This window comes from Odontesthes bonariensis, chromosome 9 (assembly GCF_027942865.1).
Source record: "Odontesthes bonariensis isolate fOdoBon6 chromosome 9, fOdoBon6.hap1, whole genome shotgun sequence".
Lineage (NCBI taxonomy): Eukaryota > Metazoa > Chordata > Actinopteri > Atheriniformes > Atherinopsidae > Odontesthes > Odontesthes bonariensis.
This window is the reverse complement of record NC_134514.1, coordinates 4,644,755-4,652,284: the sequence shown is the minus strand read 5'-3', so window position 1 is coordinate 4,652,284 and position 7,530 is coordinate 4,644,755. Positions and strand designations below refer to the sequence as shown.

Genomic DNA, 7,530 nt, shown 5'->3' with positions numbered 1-7,530 from the left:
CATGTTCTCCCTGTGTATGCGTGGGTTCTCTCCGGGTACTCCGGCTTCCTCCCACTGTCCAAAAAATCATGCATGTTTGGTTGATTGGCATCTCTAAATTGTCCTTAGGAGTGAGTGTGAGCGTGCATGGTTGTTTGTTTCATTTGTCTCTATGTGGCCCTGCGATGGACTGGCGGCCTGTCCAGGGTGTACCCCGCCTCTCGCCCATTGACTGCTGGGATAGGCTCCAGCCCGCCCGCGACCCGATCGACGGATTCAGCGGTATAGATAATGGATGGATTTTTAAAAATAATAGTTTTCAGTTTGACCACCTACAGCACCGAGCAGGTGCGTTTGGGTATTCGCTGAGTAATTAATTAGGGAGCCGAGCATGAAGCGTGTTAGCTCTGTTCTCCATTAGAGGCCACCGCAGGAGCGTTGTCTGTTCAGTCTGAATCGAAAAAACATTATTTTCCCTCAACTGCACACGTCCGTTCGACATTATGAAGCTCAATTTAAAGACAATTTACACTTAAATATTAACGTAATGCACATATTGTAACTTGTTTGTGAGGAAAATGTTGTTTTCTGTATTTAAGTTTCGATGCTTCCTATTGGACTAAAGCGTACCACGTGACCAGGAAGCGCCGCGAAGCCGCATTTGTTGACATTAGTTAATTCAAATAACTCTTTAGGAACAACATGACGTTACAGGCGCTACGTTATTCATAGTTATTGTTTTAATTGTGACATAAATCTTGTTGTATTTGATTTTTCAAACCGTGAGTTAGAATAACGTTGCGGAGAATCAGATAGTTTCCTCCGACCTATTTGTGGTATCGCTTCTCGGCCTTTTGGCTAAGATCAAGTGTAGTATCTGTTCTTATCAGTTTAATATCTGATACGTCCCCTACCCGGGGACCATATATTAAATTGATTTTTGGAACAGGGAGATGGAATAGGGGCTTGCTCCGTCCACTCCACGCATCGACCTGGTATTGCAGTATCTCCAGGAACGGTGCACCCCCCTCACAGTGTGAAAAATAAATTTTGATTTAGAGAGATGCACAGGAGATATTTATTATTGCATGTTGACTTATTTCATATGGTTAAATTAATGAGTTCCACTCTGACTCTACTGAACTTTTTGCATCTGATTTAGTCTTGTTTAACAATATTTGCTCTAAATCTAAAGTATGTCCATCTAAGCTCTTTGCCCTCTGCTTAATTTTTGTTTTGATGCTCTGTTGTTGTATCTGTCCTTATGTTGCTACTCTTCCAAACTTCATCCAGGAAACTTCTTGTTCCCGTGCCTGGAACAAGCATGTGATCAACAGGGTGTGCGTGATGTGATTTTTATCCGTTGGTGGAGCACACATTTTAAAGGTAAATGTGAAAAGTCAGAATTAAGATTGAGATTAAAATTTGTTTAACTGCACAGTTCTATACACGGCCACCAACAAACAACCCACTACACACTGGGCTGCAGTTTTGCTTATGTAAGATGCCAGATTCAAACAAGAGGAATAGATCAGCATAGAAATGCCACTTTTTTATATTGTTTCAACTTGTTGTTTTTACCTTTTTTTAATTTATTATTATTTTTAAACTGGTTTTAATTGAACTAAATAGAATATTTAATCTGTAATGAATGGATCAGAAGTTTATTTCATGTTCATATCCTGCAGTTACCTCTGTTCTCCACCAGAGACCGATAGAGCTCTGTAAGCTGGTGTGGTTTTACAGCCTGAAGAAACATCTAAGTTACTTTTTCTTAATGTTTCTTCATACATGAAGACATAAAATCTGATGCCACATCATTTTTTAAGAGTTCTTGTGGTTTTGATGTGTATTTTGGTAAGATCCCATTCATAACCATCCAGCCTTGTTCACACTCAGCAGCAGCAGGGCTGTCAGTATCCCCCCACCAGTGAACAAAGAAACAGGAAGTGGTTGCACAGTTAGCAGACAGAACATGTTATCTGTGTGTTTTTATACTTTATCTGGATGTGAGATGTGAACAAAACAGTTTATGATTGTAGTTTGATTCACTTAGTTTCCCTTGAACTCCCTGTTGGGCTGTTGGTCATTTACAGACAGGCTGATTTATACAAAATGATGTGATGTTCAGTTAGCTTTTTGTGAGCAAATACAGCAATGCATTATGGGAAACAGGAGCCGTCTTTAGTAGAAATAAAGTGTTAATAATCTGTGTGTGTCCACAGATGAGTTTCCTCTGTATTCAGATCTTGTAGAGTCCTCCCAGCCTCTGTAGCCTCTGGGTTAGTTAGCTTACAGACTGTTAGCACCATCAGTGTGCTCAGTATGTGTGTGAGTGACTCCCCCCTCAGTGAGCTGTACAACTCATACTTACCTGGCAGGGGAGACACGATGATCAGGAAGGTGGTTCACCCAGGGCGAGGCTCAGCCATTGCACACTCGGCTGTGCTGACCTTTGCGAATTCCCCAAATGTGGGAATCTCGACTGCATAATTTCTGGTAGTGGGGGACTGCGTTCGCGCTCTCCCCTGATCAACTTGTTAAAAAAAGAATATGAATCTTACCAGCCTAGTGCATTAACTCTCATATAGAGTGGTTAATCACATCAGTCTACACGAAATTAATCTTAGTTCTCTATTTGTTTTTACTGAATTCAACTTGGTTTTACTTTTAATATCATCAGATCACAACAAATATCATTTAAGATATGGTTCAGTTCAAATCGATTTTCATTTAAGTTGTGATAATCAAACTCAATAAAATCCAACCAAAATTAAAATGTTAACCAGTTGGTCTTAAAAAGACAAAAGTATTCCATAAAGAATAAAGGGCCCTTGATGTGTTTTTTCTATGTTTTCTGGCTGCAGGTTTAACGCAGTTATCACATCGAGTCGTCTTGAACTCTCGACCGCAAGACGTTTTTTTAGCAACCTGGCCGCTTTACTTCCTGGCTTTCCTTATATGGTTATATTCTCCAGGTAGTGTGCCTGAGTTGGAGGCGTGTGCGTTATCCATCCTGTAAAAGGAACGTTTTTGCTCCACAAGGGACAAATGAACCACCACTACCTCTGAAAGGACAGGACTTAGATTTTGTTATGTAGACCTCTTCAAGAAAATGTGTTTTTGATTGCGAAAGTATCCATTTGTTGCTTCTGCCATCACTCAGAAACATGAAGGCGCTCACATTAGCAAACATAGTCACTTCACATATTGTGTTGAAAGAAAAGCCCTTAGCAACTTAGCCTCGGTTGACAATGGGAGAGTCCGTAAGCATCATCACCTTTTGATCTTGGCAGGACCTGTTTTCTGCTTCAGCTGCCATTTATCCACACTTCCCATAAACATAGTGTGTTTTTCAAAGTTTCTTCTTTGTTAATGAGTTGTAGCTTTCTAACCAGTATAACTTAGAGGAATTCGACCAATTAGAAGACACTCTCTCCCCCAAATCGTCCTGTTTTCAGTAAGAGACTTCCCTCAAGAAACAAAAATCTTCCTCTTTCTGAAATAATTACAAACTATGCGTTGTTAGAATGGATGCAGAGCTTATCTACAGCTGCCCAAGATTAAGAATGAAATAACTGGACATTATCATGGCATGTCCATTTTAAAGGTTCAAAGTCCTGCAGAAGCTCTTTAATCTCTGTGATGACACTTAGTGGCACAAACATGAAACATCAGCAGCTGGATGGGACAAACATACACCATCATACCATTGTTCATCTGTTAAACGGAGACAGCAGGCTACCTGCTGACATTGAAAAGAAGGCTACTGACCTGAGATGCCTAACGGATCGACAGTAAAAATCCTTTTGTTTGGGCTAATTCCGTTTTTTTTTTTTTTTTTTTGTGGACTTGTCATTTGTTTACACACTGTTTGTATGTTATTTACAGCAGTATTGTTGTATTATTGAGAAAGCAGTTGCCTGACATGCACTTTATGTTTGTAAATATGCACAGACTGTTTGCACTGTTGCTAAAATACAATGTGCTTTGTTAAAGGGGAACTCCGGGGAATTTGAAGCGCAATCCCATTGCTAGAGGTTGACAAATACTGACAGTAGGACACAGACAGGTGCAAATCGGCGCTCCCTGTGCGGCGATTGCGCTGTTTGCGCAGCCTGTCATGCGAGGCTAATACGTGGTGGCTAAGGGGCAAGTGCTAACCCTTCCACGTAAAACAACAACTTGCACACTGCAGAAACGTCACACCACTTTATAAACCATCCGACAATAAAGTCACAAGCCTTACCATCAAAACCATATGCATGGTTCTCACATTACTGGCATGGGGACGTTACAAAACAACTTTATAAACAGCATGTCACTTACCGGTTGTTGGTATGCGCGCGCATGTGAAAGCCCAAAACAGTCAATGGACGATACTCCCATATCCAAAGCAATTATCTTCTCTAGAAAAACTGCGTTCAAGTATTTAAAACATTACAACAATATTACAGGGCATGAAACAACATGAATTAATGCTAACCTAGCAGTATATGGTTTTGTTGTTGCACTGATTTGAAAACAAATACAAGTCTCGTTCTGAGTGTTTCCCAATATAAATGTATATAAAGTTACAGAGCTGTAATGGTCGGATTTGAGTTGACTAATGACATTTACAATTTTTATGGTACCACAAAATAATTGATATTGATCAATGCTTTCATTTCTGTGGATCTCACAAGTCTTGCGCTGGAGTCACGTGAGTTTAGTTGCAGGAAGTAGGAACTTCACCGGCAGCGAAGCAAAACATAGCAGTGCTTATGAAGACGGAAGAAAAGTGGGGTAGGTAAAGCCACAAAATGGTGCGGGAATGCATTTTCCCACACTGTGGCAACAATGCGCAGTAATAGAGGCCTGAGCTTTCACCGGCTGCCTCTCAGGCAGCCAATGAGAAGCTGCGAATGTGGATGCTGGTGCTCCATCTCGACATGAAAACTTCGCTGGACACCCTCCGAAGCAGAGACTACCGCATCTGCAGCGAGCATTTCATGGAGGACGATTTTACCTCGTCAAGTGGCAATCACAGATTCCTGAAGAGAAATGCTATTCCAAACGCTAAGAGCCTTGGGGACAACGCCATGGTAATGTCAAATGTTTATTGATCTTTGGGTGGGGAAGGCCTAGCCTGGGCGAAAGCCGACTGTTGACTCCGTCAAACAGTCTGGAAAAACCCAAGAGGAATCCGTTCCCATGGAGGGTGGGACCTTAAATTAACTTAAATTCATTGGAGTTCCCTTAACCAATCAGTAATGTTTAGAAAGGATGTAGGTTATGCGCCGAGGTTCATGCTTACTCTCGCGAGGCTCTAGCTCGCGAATCACGCTTCCCACATCCGCTTTCATTATACCGGGTTGCAACACTAAATCAAACTTTTCCCAAAACCAGTTGGAAGGAGAGCTACGACATCCTTGCCACTAACAAAATTGACGAGGCATTCCTCTTGCTCTTGTTTTAATTGTGTAATGCTCTCAAGAGTTGAGACAACTTCATGGATAGCTTCTAGCGTCTCTTCTTCCGTCGCCATGTTTATTTCCGCTGCAGTTGAACTACAATGGACTCCGGCGTGACTTCTGCGTCACCACTCTCAACTGTTTGCTGATTGGCAAAACACTGAGCGAACCGAGGTAGGGGGATTTGGCCAGACTATGTGCGGAGCCAAAATCTTTGGGCGGATGTGCGTAGGATGGCGTCGCCAGGCTAGGGAAGGCCACGATTGCAAGGTGCTTTTGTTTGCTATTTGACGTGTTCAGTAGGTGATTGTTAGTCAAGTCCTTAGACTGTATGATCATCGAATAAAACCAAACTTTGTGCTCTATTTATAGCATTTTTCAGCACAAGCAAAGTGAGTAACAATGCCTTCCAATTTGTAGAACACGTTAGGAGGTATGGATTTTGGCTTGAGAATGGCTGTAAGTTGTTATCATGGGTGAAATATGTAGAGAGAACTGAGATATCAGTAGGTTGTTGTTTAGCCCAGGGGTTCCCAAACTTTACCATGACAAAGCCCCCCATATACTGGTAGATTCCAGACACGGCCCCCTGCCCTGACATGGGTTGTGCACCCCCTTTCACAACCATAGTCTGTGTGTCAGTGCCCCTCTGGGATATATAAAAATAACAGTAATAGTAGTAATGCTCAGATGCAATATATTATTGTAATGAGGATATTTTAGCTTTTTTGTTTATTTCGTTATACATTAATTATTTTTTTGTTTTTGTTTTGCCATACTTTTCCTTCCAAATTGCCACGGCCCCCGCTTTGAAAACCACTGGTGTAGCCCACTGTCTTGTCACTCCATCCTCTTTTTTTGTTTCTCATCTTTAGAGGAGTGGTGAGTTTCCCACTGTTTCAGGACCAGAATTAGCTGCATGCCCACAGTCTACACCAATGAATCTTTAGAGGAGTGGTGAGTTTCCCACTGTTTCAGGACCAGAATTAGCTGCATGCCCACAGTCTACACCAATGAAGGCTACACACGGGCCCAGGACATCAGGAATAGCCAACTTCATAGACAGTCTGACTCTATTTCTCACAAGTCCGGAACATTCCACTGCACAGACGAGGCCATCACTGTCTGGGATGTACATAGCAAGACCTCCTTCTTGCAAGCAAACAGTGGTAAGTCTGCCATGGTTTCATCCCGTTTCCAAACCCATAATGTGTAAATGGACTCATTGTCATTGATCTCATAAATAAGCGTGTGTGCATTTTATATTCAAGGATCCCAGTGCCACAACATCAACACAGGGTTTGATGGTCCCCAAGACCTCAACATGGATTGATACACACGTGAGTAATTTTAGTTATCTACACTTTGGCCATGATTTCCAACGTAACATCCTAAACTGTAATTGTAAACGTGCCATCCACATGATCACATTCCACAGGAAGCTGAAGAAGATGTCGCTGCCTCGGAGATGAGTGTGAGCTTTCAGGAGATGTCACTGGAGGACGAGCCCTCTGACATCAGCTACTTACCTCCCAGTGGATCATCTCAATCAAGTCCTGATAGAGATTCTGGTTCAGCTTCTGCCAATGGAGATGGGTGGGCTGAAAGGAAGTGGCTTGTTAGTGAATCAAGACTCCTGCAACTTTTCCAAATCTGTGCAGTATGTGGTGCAGCTGTTGCAGAGACGAGAACCACAACACATTCAAGCCAAATAAAAATTCAGTGGAACTGCCTGAATAATCACTCCGGTACGTGGGCTTCCTGCCCTGATCGGCGAGGGATGGCAGAAAATAACCTCCTCATCAGCGCATCCATACTTTTCACAGGGGCTACGCACACAACCCTACTGGACTGGGCTAATCTTCTACATACACCAATCCCCAAGAATACACAGTTCTACAAGATGCAAGAGGTCTACCTCGTACCGGTTATACAACAGGCCTACAGAGACCAACATGAAACAATCATGGAACGTCTCCTGCAACATTGTGCTTCGGGCCATACAATTGACCTCTGTGGTGATGCAAGATGTGACAGCCCCGGTAGGTCTGATGCTTTACAGGCACTTGTACTTATTTGTTCTCCAGTACTTTTCCCA

General features: G+C 42.4%; 1 long non-coding RNA gene and 2 other non-coding genes across 3 annotated transcripts; all 3 read left to right on the top strand.

Annotated features, from left to right (window-relative positions):
* Positions 1 to 817: 817 nt before the first annotated feature.
* Positions 818 to 1,008, top strand: LOC142389076 (U2 spliceosomal RNA). The gene has a single exon (XR_012770383.1). It is a non-coding gene; the product is annotated as a U2 spliceosomal RNA (small nuclear RNA).
* Positions 1,009 to 2,345: 1,337 nt separating this feature from the next.
* Positions 2,346 to 2,510, top strand: LOC142389070 (U1 spliceosomal RNA). The gene has a single exon (XR_012770378.1). It is a non-coding gene; the product is annotated as a U1 spliceosomal RNA (small nuclear RNA).
* Positions 2,511 to 6,396: 3,886 nt separating this feature from the next.
* Positions 6,397 to 7,330, top strand: LOC142388752 (uncharacterized). The gene is made up of 3 exons (XR_012770326.1): positions 6,397 to 6,601; positions 6,704 to 6,772; positions 6,871 to 7,330. It is a non-coding gene; the product is annotated as an uncharacterized LOC142388752 (long non-coding RNA).
* The last annotated feature ends 200 nt before the right edge of the window (positions 7,331 to 7,530 follow it).